The 27,590-nt window shown below is 41.2% G+C and overlaps 2 pseudogenes; both read right to left on the bottom strand.

Annotated features, from left to right (window-relative positions):
- Nucleotides 1-17,498: 17,498 nt before the first annotated feature.
- On the bottom strand, nt 17,499-18,103 carry LOC118834720 (annotated as a pseudogene).
- Nucleotides 18,104-26,922: 8,819 nt separating this feature from the next.
- Nucleotides 26,923-27,402, bottom strand: LOC118842312 (annotated as a pseudogene).
- Nucleotides 27,403-27,590: the final 188 nt, after the last annotated feature.

Raw genomic sequence — 27,590 nt, 5'->3', positions numbered from 1 at the left:
GGACGAGAGGGAATTGTTCCGTTTTGTCTATGCTTGCATTCCCAGAGCTCAAGTCAGTCCCATAACATTAAAATATACTCCTGTTGATTGAATGATTGACAGCCTGGGTTCTTCTGAGGCTTCCATAAGCCATTGAAATTAGGTATACAGTATGTTAAGTAAATCCCCTCTGAATGATTTATGTAAAGATGTGGATAAAAATCACATATTTATCCCTCTCTAGGCTTCACTCCTGACTACCTAGACTGACTCTACACAATTCCAGAAACTTCTTCATCCCAGAAGAGTCCTCCCTCACTAACCCCCCTCCCCCATCCCCATGGCCTCTCTGTTGGATTGGCTGGTTCTTCTCAGAACTTCCATTTTAAGGAGGACACCTAGGTCAGCCACATCTTCCTTCTTTTCCAGGCTTTACTCTTGATTCCTTAGGCTTTTTCTACAATTAATAACCATCCTTCCCCCAGCCCTGCTCCCCTTCAGCTTCTCATCAAGTCCTGTCTCCCCCTGTTAAAATGTAAGCTCCTTAAGGGCCAGGACTGTTTTTCTTTTTTGCTTGTATTTGCATTCCCAGTACTTAGCACGATGCTTAATGCAGGCATACCTCAGATATATTGAGGGTTAGATTCCAGACCACCACAATAAAATGAATATTACAATAAAATGATTTGCATGATTTGATTTTTTTTGGTTTAGTAGTGCATATAAAAGTTATGTTTACACTATATTATAGTCTATTAAGTGTGCAATAGTATTATATCTAAAAAAAAACCACCAAGGTCCATGCCTTAATTAAAAAATACTTTACTGCTAAAAAAAAATGCTAACCATCATCTGAGCCTTCACAGATTCACAGTCTTTGCTGGTGGAAGGTCTTGCCTTGAAGTTGATGGCTGCTGATCAGGGTGGTGGTTGCTAACAGCTGGGGTGGCTGTGGTAACTTCTCAAAATATGACAACAATAAAGTTTTTCTCATGGATTGACTCTTCTTTTCAATTGAACACTTAGAAGCCATTGTAGGGTTATTATTGGCCTAATTCAATACTGTTTTGTCTCAGGAAATATGGCCTGAGAAGAGGGAAAGAGATAAGCAAATGGCCAGTCAGAAGACACACAACATTTATCGATTAAGTTTGCTGCATTATATGGGTGCAGTTCAGGGTGCCCCAAAACATTTGTAATAATAACACCAAAGATCACTGATCACAGATCACCATAATAGATACAATAATGAAAAAGTTTGAAGTAATTGAGAGAATTACCAAAATGTGACACAGAGACATGATGTGAGCACATGCTGTTGGAAAAATGGCACCAAAAGATTTGCTTGACAGAGGGCTGCCACAAACCTTCAATTTGTAAAAATAAAACCACACATTGTCTAAGAAGAGTAACAAAGTGAAGTGCAATAAAAGGAGGTGTGCTTATAAATGCTTGTTGGCTTGACAAGATGAGAAGGCAAGGTGGGAGAGGAGGAGAATCCAAGCCTCCTTCAAACACAAAGATTTGTGATGCTTTGGTGATCTTGGAAATTGCAACATATTAATGACAAATGCAAGCAGAGGATGGTGTAAAAACAAACAAATGAATAAAGCTGTTGGAAGTCAGTTTTCCTCAAGCATTATCCAAAGGAGAGATCACCCTGACTCTAGACAATCAATCCCAGTTTATTTAGAAGGAATATCCTTAGAATGGAGAAAGGTCATATAGAAGGCTACTAGAAATTGATATAAACGTAGCTTACAGAAGAACATTCAACTCTGTTATTCTGATTTTAAACTCACCAAGTGACCTAGGGATCAATAATTGGGTTCCCTGATGATCATTATTTCCACCAAGATATTAAAAGATCCAGATGAGAAGTTCTAGTTACTGTAACATGCATTTATATCTCTCATTAAACAGATTGGAATTTGGATTTCTAAAAGAATCTTTTGTGAGTTTGGTTAGTATTAACTCCCTGAAGCCCAGTTGCTACTGGGAAGGACTGTTAGAACCAGAGAATCTGAGGCTTTGATGGTGACTCTATCAAAGTAGAGTGAGTCCATGATGTCTAACCTGAAATAGAGGTGTTGTGACCCATCTCATTTACAATGGGGAAGACTTGATCCCTGGTGATGTAGGCATGATGAATTGTAAGATGCAAGAATCCAACAAGAAAGACCTAGACATGGAACCTCTCAACCTAAATACAAAGTGGACCCTAGGGAGGATACTACCGGCCTGTGGTCTTCACTGAGTTGCCCCCATCCCAGCTCAATCACTATCAAAGATTCTTCAAAAGAAACAACATGTACAATTCTTTACTAAAGAAATGGAAAAGTTCTAGAGGTTCAGAGTCACATTCAGAAAAACAAAAACAAAAACGACCAAAGGCGATTGCCAAGTCCTAGGAAATTAGTCCCCTCAAGGTGTTTCTTTGATGAAGATCTGAGATTTGGATTGTTGACACTTTAACTTTACCACAAAAGAAAATTACATAAAAGGGAAGACATGATTTTTCTGACATTCTGTAGTTTTCAGTAGCATTTGAGTGTCAATCTGCTCAGCTTTGCTGAGCGTGGTCTAAGATGCTATTGTCACGGAATATGTGTATCTATCTATCTACCCACAATTTTAACTGGTTTATACTGCTTTCAACTGATTTATACTGGTTTGAACCAGTTTGTACTAGCCTGAATAGGTGTGAACCAGTTTGAACTGGATTTTACTCGTTTGAAACAGTGTGTATATAGTGGTTTGCACTAGTTTATTCAGGTTATACTGTTTTCAACTGGTTTGAACCAATTTATACTGGGTTGAATTGGTTTATACTGGTTTGAACTAGTTTATCCTGGTTTTAACTAGTTTGAACTAGTTTATACTGCTTTAAACTAGTTTCAATTGCCTTCAACTGATTTTAACCAGTTTTATATTGGTTTGAACAGATTTATACTAGTTTGAAAAGATTTGAACTGGTTTGAACTAGTTTGAAAGAAGGAAATCTTGCCAGCCTAAGCTCACTGCCTCTATGGAAGCAAGGAGACACGATAGGTTATTTAGGACATAGACAAGATGTGGCACATCCAGAAGAGGGCACCCAAGTCCGAAGGCTGGAGAAGACCCCTATGAGAATCTGTGGAAGTAACATGAAGTATCTGAAGACCTGGATTAGAAGAAGGATTAGATTTAATCAGCTTGGCCCCAGGGGCAGAACCAAAAGCAAGAGGCAGATTCTGCAGACCCATTTACATTTCACATCAGTAAAAACTTCCTAGCATTGAGGATGTATAAAAGTAGAAGGGGGTGCCTCGGAAGTTAATGGGTTCTTTCTCACTACAGGTCCTCAGAGGCTTGTCATGGATATTGTGGTGAGGATTCTCAATCCAGTATTGGTGGGACTAATTTCAGAGGTGCCAAACTCTTAGGCTCAGTGATCCTAGGACTTCTATGAGATTTATGGGCTCCTTATAGTTCTCAATCTCTTATTTATCTCATGTCTCACCTGTTCTTTTCACAGAAAATCACACATCTTGGGAGAAGGCCTGGTTGACCCAATGTCTAAAAGATGCTTAACAATATTTTACATCCAAGAACCAAATTAATAGAGTTAACGATAGGGCAGCCTACCCTCCCACCCTAAACCTCAGACCTCAATTGTCACTGTAGATTCCAACTGCCACCAACTCCCCTCCTCAACAAAACACCACGGTGGCTCCTTTTAATTCCATAGCAACTCAGGACTTGACCATAACCCATTTACACTTTTAGTTTCTTTCCATTGGTCCTAGTCTTTTTCCTTTGGTCCTATGCTAGATATTTTCCCACCCTGGACAGACACTAATGATGTGGACTAGTTGGTATAAAAAGAAATATATCTAAAAAGAGAAACTGCTGACCATTCCATCAAAGAGTGACTATAGTGCCATTTCTCTAAGTTAGTGGAGAGACACTTTCCCCATCTCCACTCCCCAAACCCAAGTCCAGGACTTATTAGATGCCACTGCAAACATGATGTCCGTTCATCACTGAGGTAGGTAGTATGTCTAAGCTGAGCCCCACTGGTGTGGTTACCAAAGCACCCACCTCCCAATTCCCAGGGCAACAATCTCCTAACTTTACCAACATATAGCAGGAAGGATTGAACAATGGCAATGTTGTGATGTTGGGAGACGACTCATGTTTTAAAAAATGAAATCTCAAGAAAAGGCCTTCCATTCTGCCCAATGCAGGAATAAGGGTAAGATTTTATAGTAGGCAGTGGAAAGAGGAATAAAAATACTGAATGGCCAGCAAAAATACACAGGTGCTTACGACCACATACACGCAGCATACCCACACCCTTTTCCTCAGTAGCAATAGCTTTCAGGGCACTGACTAATCGAAGAAGTACAAAGTAAAATCTCTGCCTAATACTGTAGTTGGAAAAGTCTACTGAGCCACAAATCAAGAGAAAAATGAAGTCAGTCAAGCCAAATCCACAGCAACATGGGAAAATGGGATTTCTAGGGGCAGAGAACTGGACAGCTTCCCTGCCTTCACAGGGTCAGAAGGGCCCAGCATATCTATAGACTAAGTATCCACTCCAGAAATTGAGCCAGCAATTCCTCTTCCAAATTATGGCTTTTTAGCACTGTGCTGAGAGAAGACAGAAGCATCTCAACCACCCTCTCTCTGAAGAAAGTGGTAAAGAAGTGAGATGTTCCATTGGGCCAGGAAGACAGGAGGGTGTGCACCTCAGGACAGGGACCTCAAGGGCTGAGTTTGTTCATGCTTCAAGATAACTTCTGGGGGCAGCTAGGTGGTGCAGTGAGTAGAGCACCAGCCTTGGAGCCAGGAGGACCCGAGTTCAAATCCAGCTTCAGACACTTGACAGACTTACTAGCTGTGTGACCTTGGGCAAGTTATTTAACTCCAATTGCCCTGCCTTCCCCCTCTCCCCCTATCCCCTGCAAAAAGGTAACTTCTGGCTAAAAAAAAAAAGATGGGGCAGGAAAGGATCAATACCTGAGATCAGAACTATTTATTATATTGGACATCCTTTCTACCTTGCTCAAGGCCCAGTCTCCTTTTCTTGATTAGGAGAAACCCTAGAGTTGTCACTCTACAGTTCTCCAGTCCAATACCTTTCTGTCTGGACCCTGTTAAAAAGAAGCCTTCCCCAATGCATCTCAGAGGACTTACCTACTTATATTGTACATCCTGAGGAGGGGGCTCTGGGGACCCAAACCTGTCCTAATCCCCTGAAATACAACCCTCCTTTTCTTGGGATTTCAGTTCCACCTGTGAAATTGCAAAAAATCATATATCCTCTTAGAAGATGATAACTATTTACAAAAATAACAATAAATATCTTATATGCCAAATAATAAGAAATTACATGAGCGTATCTATTTCCTTTTCTTCCTGGCATACTAATAGCTCCTCCTCACTGTCAGACCTCTTCAGAGACATGGAGACTATCCGCATTTATTCCCATGGGGGAAAACATTGGCATCACTCTCCTCATGTAGTTCTGTTCTGCAGAGACAGATGTGACTGGAGGTGGGAGAAAAGGTGGGGGAAGATTGCACCCAGAGGGGAAGTCTACTGACAATATCCATGTCACGCCAATGTCAGTGACAAATGACAACAAATATAGGTATTTTTGACAGTGGTTAAAGGGGCAAAGCAAATTTGCTGCATCCAATTCATAGTTTCTTGGAGTAACTAAACTCCAACTCAATCAGGCACACACCTAGTTTGGTTTAAGAGTCATAGTAAGCCTTCCTGCCCCTATTCCATCTGTTTCCTGCCTGAAGTTCCTTTACCAGGGATTATGGCCTTTTATTCCACAGCTGAAAATTCAAGTGTATCTAGAAAAAATAGTAGGTTGGTGGAAAGTCATTCATAATAATATAAATGACTGATAGAACCTTTCTCAAGACAGCTTTTGATAAGCATAAAGTCATTGAATGTTTGAAGGAGGGGACTTCCACCATGTTCCACACTTCTTGATCCCCTCTTTGTCAAGATGGCAAGAGAAAAGCAAAAAGATAAACTGAAAAGAGACCAATTTACTTTGCTGAAGAGATTACTTATTCTGACTTTTAATAAAATTTTGGCCCATGTTTCCGCTCCCAGTCTTATGTGACTGTTGTCATCTCATTTGCCCCTATAATCTAGGTTCTGCTGCCCCTGCCTTCCTTGAGGTAGTGCTTTGGGTTCCTATCTCTTTAATTAATTAATCGATTCTTGGCACCAATCCTTCCTAATATGGTCTGTATTTTCTATAAGAAGCAACTGATCACCTGGCTCTGCCCCTAGAAAATATCTTGCTACAGAAGGTAACTAACCCTGCCTGCTGGTTCCTGTGAGCTGAGACTCAGCCCCTCTACTGTAAAACATAAATGTAAAATGTTGGGAAGATTGATGAGAAAATGTCCCTAAAGTGCTTTAAGCTCCTCATAAAGGAAAAAAGGCAGTGGTAGACAAATGCAAGGTAATCTTTTATCTTCAGGACAAACAGTGGGGAAGATGACAACAGACTGATTAAGTAGGAAATGGAAAGGAAGTACACGGCCTTAAAAAACAGGCAAACCAAGTCATTTCAGAATCTTCTAGTTTGTTTTCAACATGACATGACCCTGCTGGATTTGTCTATTTGCTTTGCAGAGTCAAGATCTCTAGTAAGACTACATCTAGAATTTCATTTCAATTTTATTCATTCAATTAAGATTTATATCCATCAGGTCTCTCCTATGCTTAAAAAAAATTCTCCTTGGCCCAGAATTCTATAAGCTTTGTTGTTGTATCTTTTTGCAGTCGTGTCTAATTCTTTGTGACCCCATTTGGGGTTTTCTTGGCAAAGACATTGGAATGGCATGCCATGTCCTTCTCTGGCTCATTTTACAGATGAGGAAACTGAGTTCAGTGACTTGCCCAGGGTCACACAGCTAATAAGTGTCTGAGGCCACATTTGAACTCAGTTCTTCCTGACTCCAGGCCTAGAACTCTGTCCACTGTACTACCTAGCTGTAAAACTAAGCTATCATCCAATTATTCTCCTCTTCTTCATTGCTAAACTCCTAGATAGACCCATCTACACTTGCCACTTTTATTTCTTTATCATCCACTCATTCCCTTACAATCTGGCCTACCTCCCTCCCTCTCTACTAGAACTGTTCTCTCAGAGGTCAGCAATGAATTCTTGATTAATCAATCCACTGTCCTTTCCTTCTTTTCCATCTCACCTGAATGTTCTGCAGTAATTGGCATGGCCACCCTCTTCTCCTACATACTCTGTCTTCCCTTGATTTCCATGACACTGTTCTCCCTTGGTTCTCCTATTACTGTGTGACTGCTCTTTCTCAGTCTCTTTTGATGAATTATCTGAACTCTGATTAATGCAACAAATGGCTAACTGTGTCTCCAGAGAACCTATGAGGATGCATGCTGCCCACTTTCTGACAGAGAGGTGATGGATTCAGTGCAGAGGCATATATTTTTGTCTATGGTTGCTATATAGAGTCATTCTGTTAGACTACCCTTATATGTTACATTTTTTTTCTTTCTCTTGGTTTTTAATTGGGACAAAGGGATTGGGGAGATAGAGGAGAAGTTAGCAATAGTGATGCCAAAAGAGAGGTACTGAATATTTTTTTTAATTTACAGAAAGGAACAGATGGAAATTTACAAAGACACATAAACAAGTAGGACAGTTTTGAAGGTTATGTGTGGAATTATTAAACACTTTTTAAAAAGCAAGCAGCATGAAATAGAGATTTACTTTTTTTGTACATAACCTTTTTGTGTTCTGTTGTGTATGTGGAAATGCTTTTTGGTATTTAAGTTTGGAATAAAAAATACAATATTTTAATACACATTTTAAAAAAGCAATGATAAGAACCATGGGGGAAAGTGACAACCACCCAGACTTAGACTATGTGATACAGGAAATTCAGGCATAATCTGATATGCACCCTAGATTTTAGGAGAGCAAATTTCAAAAGACTCAAAAAAAGCTATTTAGGATTCTGTGGACTAAAATTTCATAGGGAATTCCATATATAGCCTAGAAGGGATAGGAAACTGTCAAAAATGAACTGCTGAAGATACAAAAAGGAAACAATTTTGAGAGACTAACGTAGAAGCATGGGGAACTCACCAATCAACTTATTTTAAAATGGATATGTATAGAAGATGGAAGCCAGAGCAGGTAATGGAGGATGAATGTAAAAGCATTGTCAGAATATTGTCAGAAGTGCTAGCACTTGGAAAGAACTGAGGTTAGTCAGTACAGCTAAGGACAATGAACAAAAAAGGCTGAAGGTTTCTTTTTTTCTTTTTAGTTATATTGGGAGAAAGAAGAATCAAAGAAAAAATAGAACCATCTTTTAAAGTGGAAGGGATGATAGTGAATGACAATACAGAAAAATCAAAACTATATAATGTTTGCTTTGTTGTTTTTTCTTCCAAGGAGAATGGCATGTGGACTGAAAAGAACAGAACAAACAATGGCTGTAAAGGTGTTAGCACTCTAAACAAGGAGAAAGTAAGAAACCAGTTGACCTGCATAAACTCAAGTCACCTGGCCCAGAGCAACTACATCCTTGGGTACTGAAACAACCAGCAGATGTGATTTCTGGACTGCTGCAGAGCCAGTTCAAAGATGGTGGGGAACTTAGGAGGTGCCTCAGGCCAAGGAAAGGAAATATATTCCAATTTAAAAAAAAAAAGAGAAAGAGAATAGAATCTATAAACTATAGGCCAGTGAGCTTGACTTCGATTCTTGGGAAAATTCTAGAAAACTTTATTAAAGAAGTGTAGTGAACATCTAGAAAAGGAAGTGATGGTTCTGTAAAACCAGCATGGCTTCATCAAGAACAGGTCATGCCAGACTAACCTTATTTTCTTTTCTGACAGGGTTATTCAACTAGTTGATCAGACCAATACTATCTGGATTTTAGCAAAGCATTTGATAAATCATCTCATATAAATTTTGTGGAAACCATGGAGAGACGTGGGTTAGGTGATAATTTTTGTTATTCAGTTGCATCCAACTCTCCATGATGTCATTTGGGGTTTTCTTGGCAAAGATACTGGCGCGATTTGCCATTTTCTTTTTCAGCTCATTTTACAGATGAGGAAACTGAGGCAAACCGGGTTAAGTGAACTGCCCAGAGTTACACAGCTAGTGAGTGTCTGAGGCTAGCTTTGGACTTAGGAAGAAAAGTCTTCCTGCCTCCAGGTCTGTAACTCTATCTGCTGCACCAACCAGCTTTGCTAGGTGTTAATGTAATACATTTAAAAATATTTGAATGTCCCAAATCAAAGAGGAAGGAGGCCTCTAGGGGATCTTTGTTTGGTCCTGTGCTTTTAACAGTTTTGTCTGTGACTTGGATAGCGTCATACAAGGCATTTCTATTGAGTCTGCAGATGGGATGGAGCTGGGAGGGATGGCTAACACACTGAATGAGAGTTGGGATAAAAAAAATCATGACGAAATGATCTTGAGTTGAATCTAATAAGATGAAATTTAGGAGGGAAAAATTTTAAGTGTTGTCTTTGGATGCACAAAATTGACTTCATAAGTATAAGAGTGGCTAGTCAATTTGTATGGAAAAAAGATCTGCCGGTTTTAATAGACCACAGAGTAGCTAGGTGGTATAATGCATAGAATGTTAAACTTGGAATCGGAAAAACCTGAGGTTGAATCCTACTTACATAAGTATATGTACGACTAACTGCCTGACTCTGGACAAGTCACTTAACGTCTTTCCCTTCATTTCCTCATTTGCAAAATTAATAGCATTTACCTCACAGGGTTGTGGTAAAAATCAAACGACATCATAGATAGGAAACACTTTGCAAATCTTAAAATGCTCTATAAATGTCAGTTATGTCAACTGTATGATATGGTAGTCAAAAATTAACCAATAGAATTATGAACTTTATTTAGAGAAGCATAGTTTCCAGAAATAGGTGGGTGATAGGCACCCTGCACTCTTTTCTGATCAGACCACAGCTAAAGTATTACGTTCATGATGAATGCCAAGTGTAGATCGAAGCATATTTTTTCATTTTATTTTTCTTGCTTTTTTGTTTGCAATATGGAAATATGTTTTGCACAATTTCTCATGTATAAGGGATATCATATTATTGCTTACATTCTCAATGGGTGGGAGAGAGCTTGAGGGATGAAGAGAATTTGGAACTCAAAACAAAAAAATGGATGTTAAAAAAAATATATAGCATTAGGTTCAGTTCTTGGCATTGCAGCTTAGGACGTATAATCATAAACTGGAAAGTGTCCAGAAACCAGAATAGTGAAGCGCTTTGGGACCCTGCCACATGAGGATTGGTTGAGGGAACTGGGTTGTTTTTTTTTAGCCTGGAGAAGAGAACCCTGGAAAGAAAGTGGAACATGACTGCTTTGTTCAAGTATTTGAAGGGTTGTCATACAAAAAAGGGATTCAACCTGTTCTATTTCACCTTAGAGGACAGAACAAGGAGCTATGGGGAAAGTTGCAAAGAGGATTGTGCTGGATGTCTAATAATTGGATCCCTAATAATGGGAGCTTTTATTCCAAAGCAGAATGGACCGCCTCAGGGGAGAACAGGTGCCCCCTCAGTGGAGTTCTCCAAGCAAGGTTGGATGGCCAGTTGTTGAGCATATTGTGGTGCGGGACCTCTTGGGGGGGCTTGTGGTAGGACTAAATAGATGCTGAGGTCCCTCCCCACTCTCCAAACTATTCTGTATGATCCTGGCAGATGAATTCATTTGGAATAGGCTTCTAGCTAAGACTCTGCCTCCTTAATGTTAACTCTCCATCCATTCCTGTCAGTCTAATAGGGGTTAACAGACTGTACATATTTGTGTTAGCCTCAGCTGAGCTACGGAAACTTCTGTCTCTCCCCACTCAGCAGGGCTTCACAGTTGGCCTTCTCTCTGTGTCAATGATGTGAAGAATGGGTTATGATTCCCAAGTTCCCATTACAAGGGACATGAAAAGAATACCAATTTCAGTAAGATTCTTGAAGAAAAAAAAACATCCCTAAAATAAAATTTTCTCATCTTAAGGAAGAAGAATTTTCTTCTAGCCCTCAGCCCTCTGAGTGATTAAAGCTTCACCTGGGAATGAAGGAAAGGTGAGAAATCATTTGATGCAGTCAACTGCTCACTGTTATTAAATTCCTTGAGGTCGAATGAATGTTTGCCCCAAGTGGCAATGTCTATTGTGGTTCAGGGAAAGGAGGCCTGGATGCTGATTTGGGAGACCTGGGTTCTAGTCTGAATTCTGACACCAACATGCTGTTGGTGAGCAAGGGACCTAGCCTCTCTGGACCTCAGTTTTCTCTCAAGTAGGCGAGACAAATAAAGCCTGGTTGACTGGCCAACTGACCATCCCATGATTCCATGATTCTAACTTGATGATGGAATAAGGTAAGAGGCAGCTGAGTTATAATTCAGCATTTATTACACACCTGATTTGTGCAGGACACTGTTAGTCAACTAGCATTTTTGAAGTACCTACTATGTGCCAAGCACAGTGCAAAGTGTTGGGGATACAAAGAAAGACAAAAGACAGTCATTGCTCTCAAGGATCTCACAGTCTAAAGAGGAATGCCAGCATCCAAACAGCTACATACATCTAAGGTATATGCAGGTAAATTGGTGGGAAGGTAAGAACATTTAGGAGTACTAGGAAAAGCTTCTTATAGGAGATGGGACTTTAGCTGAGACTTAAAGAAAGCCAGAGAAGCCAGGAAGTGGAGATGAGGAAGAGAAGCATTCCGAGCGCAGAGGACAGGGAGTCAGTGAGAATGCTGGAAATGAGATGTAGAGTGTCTTGTGCTTGGAAGAACAAGGTCAGCATCACTGGATCACAGAGTAAGTGGAGGGGAGGAAGTAAGGTGTAAAAAGACAAGAAAGGTAGGAAGGGGCCAGGTTATGAAGGGCTTTAAGAGCCAAAGAGAAGATTTTAGATTTGATCTCGGAGGTGGTAGGGAGCCACTGGAGTTTATTGAATGGGGGAGGGGCGACATGGTCAAACCTACACTTAAGGAGTGCAGAGAGACTTAGTCAGAGAGACCAGTTAGGAGGCTATTGTAATAATCTAGATGTGAGGTGATGCAGGCCTGAATCAGGGAGGTGAAAGTGTCACAGTGGAAAAGGGGGCGTATTGCATGGGAGATGTTGGGAAGGTAGAATTCCTAAGACTTGGCAATAAATCAGACATGGAGGTGAGAGTGAGGACCCGAGGATAGCTTGGTTATGAGACTAGGTGCTTCTGTGGATGTAGAGCTGGACTCAGAGTCAGGAAGACCAGATCCAGCTTCAGATACTGCATGTCCCTGAGCAAATCACTTAACTTTGCCTCAGTTTCCCCACCTGTAAAAAAGGAGACCATAACAGCACCTCCCTCCCAGGTTTGTTGTGAGGATCAAAGGAGAGAAAATTTGCAAACTTTAAAGCGCTATATTAATGCTAGCTGTTATTATCATTATTATCATTATTTAGAGCAGCTGGGTGGCACAGCGGATAGAGTGCGGGGCCTGAAGTCAGGAAGACTCACTTTCCTGAGTTCAAATCTGGCCTCAGACGTTTACTAGCTGGGTGACCCTGGGCAAGTCACTTAACCCTGTTTGCTTCCATTTCCTCATCTGTAAAATGAGCTGGAGAAGGATGGCAAAACACTCCAGTATCTCTGCCAAGAAAACCCCAAATGGGGCCATGAGGAGTCAGACACGACTGAAAAACAGCTGAACAAAAAAGTCATAGTAACAGTAAAAGTTGTAGAACTAGTAGTAGTAGTAGTAGTAACAGTAGTAGTAGTAGTAGGAGGAGGAGGAGGAGGAGGAGGAGGAGGAGTAATACCCTTGTCAGTTACAGGGAAGTTAGTAAAAGGGAAAGGTTGAGCAGGATGGAGGGGAAGGCATGGAAAATAATGCATTCAGTTCTGGACGTGTCTAGTTTGAGATCTCTATTGGATGTACAGATGTCAATGGGCAGTTGGAGATGTAAGAACAGAAGCCGGAAGAGAGTCTAGGGCTGGACGTGCACATCTGAGAATCGCTGGCATAGAGATATGCATTAGGAGGGCAGAGTTTATAATCTCAAAGAGGATCATATACATGTCTGAAAGGTTCGGAACCGCCGGATATAAGAAACTCTCAAAGTAGAAGGCAGAAGAATCAAAACATATATTTAGGCTCCACAGTAACCAACCCATGAACCAGCATCCCCATTTTGATATATTGATCAAAAGCTTCCAGGCCCAATAAGTACGCCTTGAAAGAGTAACCAGGAGGCTACAGAGAAGCATGATTGCATAAAGCAAAATCATGCTTCCCCCTCTATGGTAAAAAGATTACCCACTGGCCTGAAGTCCTTGTTCAGCTTCCTCCCGTAGGTCAGCTCTGCCACTGGCAGCTCCTGCTTCGGCTGTGGCTATAGCAGCCTCTGGCTCCAACGGGAGCTGCTTTTAACCATCCGGCTTCTGCGGAGGGGGTGGGGGGTGTAAGGTTCTTTCAATCTGCTTAAGCAAGGTGAAGGGGTTGACCAGGAAAGCACAGGTTTTTTCCATCAGCTTAAGCAAGGTGAAGGGGTTGACTGGGAAAGCACAGGTTCTTTCAATCAGCTTAAGCAAGGGAAGCAAGGTGAAGGGGCCGACAAGCTTACTCTAGTCCAACATACAAACAGCGTTCAGTTCAGGGGAAAAAGCCAAACTAGTCAAGGGCACTTGTTGACTAAGTGCTAAGGAGCCCATTTTTGGTTGCCAACACAAGATGATAATTTAAACCATGGAGGCGGATGAGACCCCCAAGTGAGATAGTATAGAGAGAGAAAAGAGGGCCTAAGACCAGAGCCTTGGGGGACCCTCATGGTTAATGGGAATAATGTGGCTAAAGATCCAGCAAAGGAGCCAAAGAAAGAATTGGCAGACTGGTAGAAGGAGAGCTAGGGAAGAGTAGTGTCACAAAAACCTACAAAGAGAAGAAGGTAGATGACAATGTCAGTGGGCATAGCAAGACATAGGAGTGAACAGTGAAGGCTGACTACACTTCCTCCTCTGTCACCCTACTCTGTGGCAAACAGCCAGCCGCTCCCTTAACTTAGCCTTTTATATACCCCGGGAATGACAACGCGTATTTTGTTAAGAGTAGCCTCGTGCAGCCTACAAAAATAGCGGTCTTATGAGCACAGGTGGCAGTGATAATTTAATTGTTTAAAAGATTTAGGATTTTATCAGTGAGGATACTCTTTTTAACAATAGGATAGGGATAGAAATAGGGACTTCTTCTACTGGCATAGATCATAATCCCTTTATGTTGTGTCCTCCTCCCTAGATTTTATTTCCTGGTGGCTGAGCCCCCTGAACTTAGACTGCTCACGGAATCCTGCTTCAGGAGCTGGAAAGAACCTCAGGAGTCGTTTATTCCAATCAGTCCCTGACCAAGAATTCCTCTACAATGTACGCCCGAAGTAGTCATTCAGCTTCTTGAAGTATGTTGGTGAGGGGGACCTAATACCTCCTGTCAAATTCTGAAAATAAATGACCAAAGAGTCACAGACCTTATACAACAACTGTTAATTCTGCAAATATCAAAGAGCTCACAGAGGTTGCATACCAACTGTTAACTCTGAAAAATAAAATAAAATAAAACCAAAAAGCTCACAGAGTTATCAGCCAAAAGCATTCTTTATTCCATTGGAGGAGGGAAACTAGACGCATGTGCTGGGGTGTCCTCTAGGAGGAGACCCAAGGCAGTGAGGCTAAGCCTTGATACATATACTCGTGGCTAGGCAAAGAACCCAGCAGGGAGATACAGCAGCAGCAACGAGGCAAGTTTGCCTACTGAAGAAAAGGTCTATTCATAGCAGAACTTCATGGCCAGAACTGGTTCCTGCTGGTGCTTGAACAAGTTCAGGGACCCCCAGGGACTGATTTGAGCCAATTCTATAATTTAGCTGCAGCAAAGTTGATCCAGAAGGTGAGCACAAAGGATTGTTGTTATGCCAAGCTCAGGGCACAGCTTGCTTGCTGGGCATTATTAGCTTTGGAAAATAAGGTGTCTTTTAATAATAAGAAAAGAGAGGAGTAAAAAGAGGAGTGATCTTGGAGTGGGAGTCCTGACATGCCCAAAGCCCTTGGTGATTCAGACCTAGAGCTGAGGAAAGAGATGATTTTGAATATACTTCTCTATGTAAATACTTGTCCTCCCTTCCCCCACTCCCAGCAGCTCATACCTCATGCAATGCTAGAAGAAAAGTGACTGTGATTTATGGCATCAACTCTTGCATGTGAACTCAGTGCTGGCTTGATCCATCAGTGGAAATGCCACATTCTCTAAGGAGCCAGCCCGGCTGAACCCCCTCATCCATCGGCCTTTTCAGTCATCAGTCCTTCTGAGGACTGAAGAATCCTTATCAGCTTACAGCACCAGCTCTCCAGTCCCTAACAAGCCTCCATGTACTGGATTGGAACGAGGTAGGGGAATATCATGCATTCTCTGTATATCCCACCAGGAAGGGCAAATCTGAGCATGCTCGGTGGCCAATCCTCCCATTACACCATTCCCAGGGCAAGAGGAAGAAAGTGAGGAAGGGATGAGTATATAAGAAAATGACCAGAGTGTCTCATGGCAGGTCTGAGAGCACTTAAACATGGTGGATTCTCATTTATCAGGATTGTAGGAGCACAAGGCAGGAGCCAGAAGGACTTGGCAGATCAGTTGATGCAAAAATTTGATTGGTCTTCTGAGGGAGTCTTAAGTTCTGCCCCTTTTAGTGGGTGCAGAGTCTGAAGCTGAGGTAAAGGTGTATGGGTGGCTAGTCAGGAAGGTGACTGGAGTATCCCTCTACCCTAACATTGCCCAGCTTTCTGGCTCAGGTAGGGGTGGGGTGGGGGGACTTAGGTTTTGTTACTCGTTCTCTAGGACTGACATTGACTTTTCAGTGATTCTAGTTAACTTTTTTGGGTTTGGGGGGAGAGGGCATCTTTTCATTTATATTATTGTAGTCATTTGAAATATTGTTCTGCTGGTTCTAAATGTTTCACTTTGTATTGTTCATTTAAATCTTCCCAGGTTCTGCATAACAGTTTGGAATTATGCAAGAAAAGTGACCAAATTGCCTAGAGGCAGCCAGGCGATGCAGTGGATTGAGTGCAAGTCAGAAGACCTGAGTTCAAATCTCATTTCAAACACTTACTAGCTATGTTACCCTGGGAGAGTCATGTCACTCTGCCTCAGTTTCCTCAATTGTAAAATAGGGATAATAATAGCACCTACCTTCCACAGTTATAAGGACCAAATGAGGTAGTATTTGTAAAGTATTTAGCACAGTGCATGGCACATAGCTTAATTTGTTTCCTTGCCTTTGGCCCAGTGATCCTCCGACTGTGTATATATTTCAGATAAGCTGAAGACAGATGAGAAGTTTTAATGTACACCAGAATATCTGTAACAGCACTCTTCGTAGAAGCAGAGTACTGGGATTTTGTTCTCTTTTTTTACTGCAAGTTAGTATTGCTACAACCTTGTCAAGTAATGGTGAAGAGAGGAGGCAACCTAGAGAAATAATCAACCACCATATGAAAAAAATGTTCAAAATGGCAAATGATGAAAGAAAAGGAAGTTAAAACAACTCCTAGGTATCACTTTATAGCTATCAAATTGGTACAAATGACAAAAGATGAAAAAATTTAGTGTTGGAGGGATTGTAGCAAAATAGACATACTAATTCATTGTTAGCTGAGCTGTTAATCAGTCACATTATTTTGGAAAGCATACATCCTGGGCCATCTCCAGTCATCCTGGTGAATATCAGGCCACTGGACCCAGATGGCTCTGGAGGAGAAAGTGAGGCTGGTGACCTTGTACAGCCCTCCCTCAGTCAAATCAAAGTCAACTGAAAGTCATGTCATCATCTCCCTGATGTCATGGTCCTCTTTGAGAATGAAGAACAAATACCACCACCATTTTGGAAAGCAGTAGAGAAACATGAAAAACAGACAAAATGTTCATAACCTTTGACCTAATGATTCTATTTTTTAAAAATTATATATGTATATGTATATATAAATAATAAAAAATCCACGTGAGAACTAAAGAAAAACAAAACCCATTACAAACATGTACAGTTAGTGATTCTGATTTTAGATTTATATCCTAAATGGTTGTGTTTGTCCTTCTTTCTGGAATCTTAAACCCATTTCACTCTGGAGTTCGTAGATTGGGCAACAATAGGTTCCTGCCCAAGCACCACGTAATGGCTATTTTTTGGGCCCTCCTAGCCCTGAGTGAATGTCAGTACTAACTGTTTCTCTTTTGGCCAGCGACCCTGAGGGTCTTCCCTTCCCAGTTTGATCTTTTTTTAATTAAAGGGGCCATCCCTTGACTCACATTTTTTTTTTCCGTCACAGTAAAGGTTTATTATAAAAACAGGCTGGTGTGGGGGTGGGTGGGGAGGAAGGAATGGGACAAATGTGTTCACACCCACACACGTCCCAGCCAGCCCAGCCCAGGAAGAGGTGAGCTTAGGTGAAATAATGTGGCTTCTTGACATTCATGCCATACTCGCTGAGTGCAGGGGTCAAGTCTTTTGTGGTCAGGGTATACTTTCAGTCTTTGCTCTTACTCCTGGAGCTGCCTGAGACAGTGCCCTGCATCTTGCAGTGTTGTAAAGCATCATAGGCAATGTTAGAGATGAACTTCCAGGCTGCCAGGGAAATGAGCTGGACAATTCTGGGATTCAGAGGCTTCAAAACCAGCACGGTTCAGGTAGTAGCCAGTAACAGCATCTGGAATTGTGGGTGCCTAATCTTTCAGTTGCATAAGAAAGTCCACCAGGGGTGCACTAGATGCCACAGGCTTGACCTCTCCATTGGCAACACCAGATAATACATGTACCCCATTAAACATGGCACCTTTGGGAGGAGCAGTACCCCCACCCAGCTGCAGACACTGGGACCAAGGCCCTGCGGTCCAAGGTATCCCCCTGCCCCAGCCCAGCACCTCCCGTGGGGATGGCTTTGCTCTCAGCTGGGGTCGGGGGCCAGAGCAGGGGTGGGAGTCGGGCTGGGGCTGGCGGGGCTGGGGCAAGAGCCAGAACCACCTCAGGTTCTGGGCCACTTCCACTCATGACGCCCAGGAAGGAGGCAGGGAATGGGGATGGAACCTGAGACTGAGGACTAGGAGGACATACCCTTGACTCACTTCTTTAAGAGGCCTATTCACTGAATGGGTGTTACTTCACTCAAAGTGAAAATCTGAAAAGACCTTAGCCTGAAAGGGCCAGGGTCTGCCATTGCATCCTGGGCCATCTCCAATCATCCCGATGAATATCTGGCCACTGGACCCAGATGGTTCTGGAGGAGAAGGTGAGGCTGGTGACCTTCCACAGCCTTCTCTCACTCAAATCAAAGTCAACTGCAAGGCATGTCATCATTTCCCTCAAGTCATGGTCCTCTTTGAGCATATCCTAAATAGACTTTGATGGTGGAACTGTGGATAGAGTGTTGGGACTGGAGTCAGAAAGCCTCATCTTTCTGAGTTCAAGTCTGGCCTCGGACACTTACTAGCTGTGTGACCCTGGGCAAGTCACTTAATCCTCTTTGCCTCAGTTTCCTAATCTGTAAAATGAGCTGGAGAAGGAAATGGCAAACCACCCCAGTATCTTTGCCAAGAAAATCCCAAATGGGGTCATGAAGAATCAGACATGACTGAAATGACTGAGTAACAGCAACAAAAGGCTTTTGACAGGCAGAAAAGACCTCGGTATATAAAAATATTTGTAGCAGTTCTAGTTGTGTCTGCAAAAACATTGGAAACAAAGTATGTGCCCAATGATTGGAGAAAGGCTGACCAAATGGGGATGTATGAAGGTAATACAATATTATTTATATGCAGTAAAGACTGACAAGAGAAGCAACATTGTGATGGGGTCAGAGAAAGCTGCTTCAGAAGCAGCAACAACTGGGCTCAAGTGCCACATCTGACAAATGCTGGCTACATGACCCTGGGCTAGCCACACACCCTCTTACACCTCTAGACAATTCTCCGTGGCTACAAAGTGAATCAAAGAAATGGATCTGCAATAGAAGGGGGCCTTTCCTCATTTTGAAACTCCCTTGCTCAATGAAATTACAGGTCCAGACTCCCTCTGATCCTTAAAGAATGACAAAAATGAAGAAGTCAAAGAAATAGGAAAAGACACATTTGAAATAATGCAGAGGAAGAGGAACAAAAAGAACTAACTAAAACTACCTAGATGAAGACCATTACATGGAATTAGACTTCAAGTTAAATACAACAGACAACTGTAATACTGACTTGCTAAAGCACACAATCTACTTTCAACAAATGGTAAATAACAAAAATATGCACAGACGTGTGTAAAGTCACAGTCTTAATTTTGTGGAGTTTTTTGCTTAACTTTTCTGAGATTAAAAAAAATCTTTTGAATCTATTTTGTTAAGACAAAATTTATCAATTAGCAGTTGAAGGCAGTCTGGGCAGGAGCCAGCAGACAGGAGAACACTTTTCTTCACCGCTAGAGAGGGAAGAAGGGGATTTTCTTTCCTCTCATACTTCCATTGGTAATGGTATCTAGCAGTAGAACTTCTGGTTCTTTGCTCTCAAAGAAGACCAATGACATCAGGAAGGTGATGTCTTGACTTGCAAATGAATTGGATTTAAGTGAGGAAGGGCTGTGCAAAGTCACCAGCCTCACTCTCTCTTCTGGAGCTATCTGGGTCTAGTGACAGGATATAGATCAGGAGGACTGGAGATGGCTCTGGATGTAGCCCTGTAAGAACAATGCTACTTGCAGCTACTGTGGAGGTGTAAGGCCAAAACCACCAGCACACAGGAGGGCTGCTAGCACACATTCTTTGTTCTGCTTTTCTAAAGGAAAGCAACTTTAAAGGTGTCAACAATCTTACTTTAATCGAACATATATAGTGTATATATACATTATTCAATTAGTTCAGGAAAAAAGTCAGCACCCTGAACTTCAGAGAAAACACAAACAGAAATTACAAGCAGAAATTATATAAACAGAGCAAATACAAGCAGCAAAGACCAACAGAGAGGGCTTCTAACTGTCTGATCAAAAGCAATACACATGTAGTTACCAGAGAGAGAGAAGCACCAACATCTGGGTTTTTCAAAGCCAGGGGGCTCCTTTGCCTAATAGTGAGTTTCATGAAGACCAAGCGTCTCATCTGGCTATATCACACAAACACTCTTCCCATGAATGAGCCCCAAAGCAAAATGCTAGCTTCAGAGTATATATATCCTTCTTCATGGTCAGAGGGCATCACTATCCTCATGACTCAGGCTTCCATATGATTTAGGCAGGTCACATGGGCCTATTAATGGACGGGAAAGATCTTCCCATTAAGAAAAATACATTAACATTACAACTGGGAGACTTTGGCCTTTTAAAGTTAAGGTCTTTCCCAGGTCTCAGTTTGTCTGAGGCAGTGCCCATTACTTAGAGAAGACAGAGAGACACCTAACTGAGCAAGTAAAGAGCATTTGAGTCCCAGTTGAAGAAGTAGAGATTCGTATTCCAGACAGATAAAGATGTAGAAACTCAGGGCTGGAGGCAGCTTTAAGAAGTGTAACCCTTGCAAAGAAGAGAGACTAGCCTCAGGGCAGTCAGGTGGTCCAGCGGATAGTGAACTGTGCCTGAAGTCAGCAAGACCTAAGTTCAAATCCAGCTATGCAACCTTGAGCAAATCACTCCAGGGGTGGGGAAGCTGAGGTCTTCTAGATCCTCGGGTGCAGCCTTTTGACTGAGTCCAAGTTTTATGGAACAAATCTTTTTATTAAGGAGATTTTTTTTCTGTGAAGCTTGGATTCAATTAAAGGGCTGCACTTGAGGACCTAGAAAGCCACATGTGGACTCAAGTCTGCAGGTTCATTACCCCCGACTTAACCTCTATCTGCCTCAGTTTCCTCAACTGTAAAATAGAGATAATAACCTACCTCAGTAACACCTACCTCATAAGGCTGTTGTGAGGATTAAGTGAGATACTATTTGTAAAGCACTTAGCGCAGTGCTCGGCACATAGTAGGTGCTGTATAAATGCTTCTTCCTTATTCTTTCCTTAGTAATTGAAAGTCACTCTGTAAAGAGAATTAGATTCTGAGAGTCCAGTTAAGCAACCTACCTGACAAGGATGCTTTGCCTAATAGTGAGCTTCATGAAGATTACCCAGGAGAAAAAGTTCCTATAGTACCAGAATTACCTGGCCACATCTTCCCTATGTTTGTGCCTTACTACTATTATATGCTGAATTTATGTCCACTCATCCCAAGGATGCCCTGTGTGTCTTTGTCAGAGAGTTCCATCTCCCTCCCCCCACATTTATGAGAGGAAAATTTTATAGCTACGTTCTTACTGTGCCTTCTAAAAGCTAATTGTGTCTTTTGGATGATAGTTAATGGGAAGCGCACCAGTTGGGGCTTGAAACCTAGAGTTTTAGGAACAAATACATACAGAGTACTTCTCAAAGTAATAGTTGTCCTGTAGGGGCCCAACATCAGTGTTAAGTACCAAAAGTTAAGAGAATAGGCCAAAGATACGAGTCTTTCTAATGCTTCTCAAAAGCTGATTAGGGGTATGAGACTGGAAAAGATTTTTTGCCACAATTTTTAGAGTATAGGAGTCTGGGGCCTCTTTTCAGAGATCTATGGCCTCAGTCAACTTGAGCAAAGAAACATTTTGGGGGAGAGAAAGAGAGAGGGAGAGAGAGTGTATCAGTAAGGCAAGATTCCTGATCTTGAAGATGACCATGAACATGCCTGTGTAGTTCAGAATTACAAAGTATAAGAGATTCTCTAGGTAGAAGGCAGAGGAAGTATAACATTTATTTAGACAACAGAGGATCAAACCCTAATAATTCCTATTCGGTATAGCAGTTATTGTATTCCAAAACCAGTAAGTCCACCTCAGTGTAAAAACAAGGAAATTATAACACAGTATTACAGAAAGGAACCAAGTCATCCTGTAACCTTCCCCCCTGTTGGGGCCTTTCTGTAAACACTCATGAATCCCAACTGTTTGCTTGCCTTCATTCTCTCCCCGCCTCAGTTCTCTGGTCTCTGAAGCTCCCTGGTTTCCACTCTCCACTCTCCCTGCAGTTCTGTCAACTCAGAGTTCTTGGTTCTCCTCTTTGGGCTGAATTCTGAATTTTGACCTTAAAATGGCTACCTTCTGGGTATTATATATACTCTTTTAGGGCCTGAAGGCTTCACACTCAATCAGTGAAAGCGTATAGGCCTCAGGCTTAGAGGTAAGTAAAGGTGTAGGCCTGCCTGCAAACAAACCTCTAATCAAGCTTCCCTTAACTGGCCCCACCTGAGGCCTATTGAATGGGTGGGAAAGGTCTTTAATTACTGATTGGCATGAGAGAGAGTGAGAGAGAGAGAGAGAGAGAGAGAGAGAGAGAGAGAGAGTTCTCTTCATCTCAACAATGAATATGGCTCCCAGAAGCTGCTCCAATCACCCCATAATCTGTGTCTTCTTCAAATTTGGCCAGTTTGGTCAACTTCACACAGTCCTGGAAAGCAGCTGGCATCCCTCATGTTCTCAGCACTCATGTTGTCCCAATCACAGCAGGCAGAGGCCCAGGGCATGGCTACAGCAGCAGTTATGCATAAAGATGTTGGTCTGAGTAAAGCCATGGATCTCTCTCTCTCTCTCTCTCTCTCTCTCTCTCTCTCTCTCTTGATTTCTCCACTGCATGACCCCCTGGGTGTGTTACTCTCTCTCTTTCCTTCTCCAATCTATACCTTAAAATTTCCAGCAGGAAGTCTTTTTAAGGGCAAAGGAAATAGATATTGAAGGATGTTGGGGAATTCCTCAAGAGTGCTCTATTGTACTCAAGTCAGGCATTAGTAACACTGGTCACAAAGGCTTTCTGAGTATTTTAAATGTCTCTCCTCTCTCCTTTATACACTCTTAATATATTCCATTCACACTGAAGTTATCAAGTCACAAAGTATATGTTGACATTGTGTGGGGAGAATCATATTGAGTTCCTCTTCATTTAAGTTCTCCATGTCTTCCTCTATAACAAATAGCATAAACAGTAATTATCTTGATGGTGGTCTTATAATTGCAATGAATTTTGCCAAGGTGAGATGATCAAACGTCCCAAATATTTCTTTATGCCTTTTAATACAGGATTAGACCATCTCCATGTCTCACTGATTGACCCCTCCAGGTAGAAATTTATTCAGCTGAATCTTCTATGAGGCTGAATCTTCTCCGTCCTCTGATTTCATTTAATGCCCCTAGTACAATATATTGCGGCAACTTCTTGTTTATTGGACAATCTCACTTATTTAGAGCATCAGCAATTTAATGAATGCTTGCAGACAGTCCTAAAATTGTGTAATTCTTGGTACCTTCTGCCTTATTTTTTTGCCCTCCTGCCACCATTGTTATGAAAGCAGAAAGAAGCTACACAGGACTGAGCGTCATTATGTTCCTTCTTTTTCTTTCCTTACTGCCCATTTCCCTCTCTCCTTTGTCCTCTTCTTTCTTTCTTTATTCTTTGCTGATGAGGCCTAATAAATAGAGTCCCAGATCTGGAGTCAGAAAGAGCAAGATTCTAGTTCCACATCAGATATTTATTATGTGATCCTGGGAAAATCATTTAGTATCTCTCAGCCTCAGTCTCTTCACCCTTAAAATGGGGATAGTAATAGCAACTACCTTACAGGTTTGATGTGGGGATCATATGAAATAATGTATGTAAAGCATTCTGCAAATATTAAAGTGCTACACAAATGTGGGCTGTTATTGTTATGGTGTATAAGAAGTACACCACATTAGAATGTAACCAAGTTCATTGATGGACAAAGAAAGGGAGAGAGGAGGGATGTCTAAAAAGATGGCAGGAGGCCATCCAATGTGCCAGAATCTCCCTGCCCTCTTTATGTTCCCCATGGCTCTCTTTACAATAATGAATGCCTGGCTTGTTTAAACTGGTTCTGAAAAAGAGAGAGAGGAGTCAAATAGATTGGGCACTAATTACTGGCTTAATCAGCAATGCAATTTACAGAATCCTTTCTTCTGTACTTTAGAGCACTGGAAAGGGCAGAATCTTTACAATATCATCCATATTTCCTATGCTTCTTGTGAATGCCCCTGCCTCTGATCTGAGAGTTGCTGGATAACAGGCAAGTTAGGAATGCCAAAAACAGGGCAGCCAATGTTATCTTAAGCATCAGTTTCTTCTAGTGCTCAATTGTGATTTGCATTGGCCCTTTTCGAGTAAAAGTGGCATTGTGCGATGTGGGCAGTACCCACAGGAACAGAGCTCACATTCCAGTATCTGAACCATTCACTCACGTTGACACTATCCCATCTGTTTACCAAACAGCTGGCAGAATCGCAGCTGATGAGTTACTCCATGACCCTCAGTGGATGGATTACAAAGTCCTATTGATGATGGAGGGGTAAAGAACCATTGACAGTGTCTGGTGAAGAGGGGCATTCTCGGAGGTAGGGAAGACCAGCAGGGCTCTCTGGCTATCATCCATAACTAGGGACTGTTACCCTGAATCAGCGTGGACCAATATGTGACATGGATCTAAATGAATCAATTTTTTAAAATGCTAGAAATAATTCATTCTAATTAGTGTCTGGTCACTGAGATCAAGTTCAGCCATTCCCCCATGGAATGAATTATATGATATTATGTTTTCATTTAAAATAACACGGCCACTTGGTAATTCAGTAACAGCTTCTCTTTGACAAAGAGTAGATAACAAAAACAAAATCACAGAATAAAGACAGAAAATAAGATACATATGCCAAAGAGGGAGAAATTGTACTTTTCCTGTAAGGAAAAAATTGTAATACTCAAATCCATTGACCAGATCACTTAGTAATGGCCAAAGATACAAGGTCAGCATGACTAAAGTCTTTCGGTGAAAAAAAGATGTGCAGGCAGAGCTAGTTTCTCTGCTGAGGGATGCATCTGGTATATTAAAAAAAAATCCTCTGTTACCATGGACTATACTGCTATTTTAAGCACCTGGAGAAAATGGGAATGTAGGATCTACATATCATCTCTAGTGGCTAACTCAAATAGTCCTTTAAAAAAAAGCAATCAGTGGCTGCGTGACCTATTGGGTTCCCAATTCAATGGCATTTGCACCTTTATTGCTTATTACCTGTCCCCTTCTTTGCTGGTAACATTAGATGAGAAATCTTGATATTGTAAGCCCCTCGAGTCTGATATTTAATTTCTCCACTTGTATGTTCCATGCCATGTTGACTCCCCCAAAGTGAGTAATAAACCCTAAACAGCTCTCTCTAATTTGAGAATAGTAACTGGGTGCTCAAACAGTAAAGTGCTGACGTTCCTGCTAATTCTCCCTGCAGCAAAGCTCCTATGCTACTAGGTAACCGGCTCCAAGAGCAGGCTCTAAATGTGGACACTTGAGGAGAAAATTCCTGAGGCTCTTCCCCAATAAACTTAATTTATGCACTGATTGCATAGTCTTCTCTGACCTCTCCTCTATGGCTGCAAGTTTTAAGCATCTGTAAAACAATCAACTCATCTGAAATTTTTGCGCTGGGAGAAAACATGCTTCCATTTAAAAATAGTTTTGCAAGCTTTTGGTTCAGAATATGGCCCTGGCTTTATGTATTCAAAAATGAGGAAAATGTCATTTTAGAAGAATCAGTTTAGTCAATGTTAAGGGTTTGTGGAAGGAGGGAGATATTAATGTATTGGTGGTGGAACTGTGAATTGGTCCGAACACTCTAGAAAGTATTTTTAAATTATACAGTGATAAAAATGTCCATATCTTTTGACCTGGAGATAATCTACTAGGCTCATGTCTCAAGAAGGTCAATAACAAAATGAAAGGAAGTCCTCATAGCTTTTATATTATTTATTTATACAATTTATGCTACTTTTTGTGGTGTCAAAGAACAGGAAACAAAGTAGATGCCCATTTACTGGGAAACGCCTAAACAAAATGTCACCTCTGGATGGGATAGGATATTACTATGCTGTTGAGAAATGACGAATAAAGAAAAGCATAGAAAGCCTAATATGAACAAAGCAAAATAATCAAATCCAAGAAAACAATATGCCCCATGATTACTGCAACGTAAATGGGAAGATCAGCAATTAGGAAACAATTGAAGTGGAATGCTACAAAATCACAATGACCGTGCTTGGTCCCAAAGAAGACATACAAGAGGATGAATCCTCCCGCTTCTTCGGAGAGGTAGAAGTCTAGGGGTGTAGAATACTGCATGCAATGTTACATTTGTCTAATATGTCAGTTAATGGTTTAATGTGCTTCAAGAATGATAATATTTACTTTATCCCCTAGACCTAAGTCATCTGTACATCCAAAACTTCATGACTCACTGTTCTCAATACCATGGCTTGTTTTTCTAATACATAACTGAGTATAAGTAAATAAACTGTAAGAAAGCTTTAAAAAATTGTATTACTATTATGCTGTGCAAAAAACCTAATTCTACGTAAATACTCTTATTAAAATGCTATTGGTTGTGCTACTTGAATCTACTTCAGTGCTGAAAAATATTTGCATGAAAGAAAACTTTTCTGTATACCGTGTTTAAATTATTATTATTATTTTAGCACTTTTGTTTGACCTCTTCCTACAAAGAAAAAAATGAATTGATAAGAACAACAGCCAGCATAAGTGTATTACTTTGCTTCAGGTCAACAGCCCAGTGTCTGTTACCCAAAAACTTTTTTCAGGAGGGTAAACCATGGTTCAAGTCCTCATTTTGGGTTTAAACAGCGCATAGAGAAGAGACTTGGAAGTTTGTCTTTTTTGTCTTTTCTTGCTTGTTTTAAGTCTCTATGTCCTGCTAGGATTGCTCTTCCAGACATGTGAGGGTGGTATCTGCTCCTATTTGGAATGGCAATGACGATCTGGGCACCAAGATCAGCCAAGTTTAGTGATCTGGAAGTCTCCATTGATTTTTATAATGTTGATTACAGATGTGTTTCAATTTGATGGTAAAAATAAAAAAGCTAGTGTCCATCCACAAGTACTCTAAATTGTGGGCATTCACCAGGAATTTCCACCCTAAATGGCTAGTCTGGGATGAAAGAAAAATTTGGAATTGCTGATTGTTCTTCACTTCTTTCTCCAGACATACAAGAATTTCTGGCCAGGTTCTTATCTGTAAATACAGCTTTTAGTGCAATGGCCACATTTGCAGGAGGTCCTCAGAAGTCAAATTGATCCCCAAACTTTCAGGGTTGAGGTTTACAATCCCCATCTTCTTGCCTGGCCTCATCCCATCTTTAATATTCCTACAAAATGATGTTATCAGTCTTGGAAAGTACATATCTGCTTGGACAGGAGATCCCCATCCTTTAGTTTCACCAGCATGTCTTTCTCAGCCACCAGTCCTGCCATCTTGTTCATGTTGGTTAATGTTGCTAAAATTTTTTCTTCTTAATTTTTTTCTTTTTAATTATAAGGGATAGTTCTTTGGGAAGAGATGGAGAAGGGATAAAGTGGCAAATAGAGCTGATTTAAACACAAAAGTTGTCAAAAAAATTTTATTTAAAATAGAAAAGAAACCATTGACCATAAAAGCAACA

Source organism: Trichosurus vulpecula, chromosome 1 (genome assembly GCF_011100635.1).
Source record: "Trichosurus vulpecula isolate mTriVul1 chromosome 1, mTriVul1.pri, whole genome shotgun sequence".
Classification (NCBI taxonomy): Eukaryota; Metazoa; Chordata; class Mammalia; order Diprotodontia; family Phalangeridae; genus Trichosurus; species Trichosurus vulpecula.
Note: the sequence above shows the minus strand (reverse complement) of the source record. Positions and strands in the feature narration are given on the sequence as shown.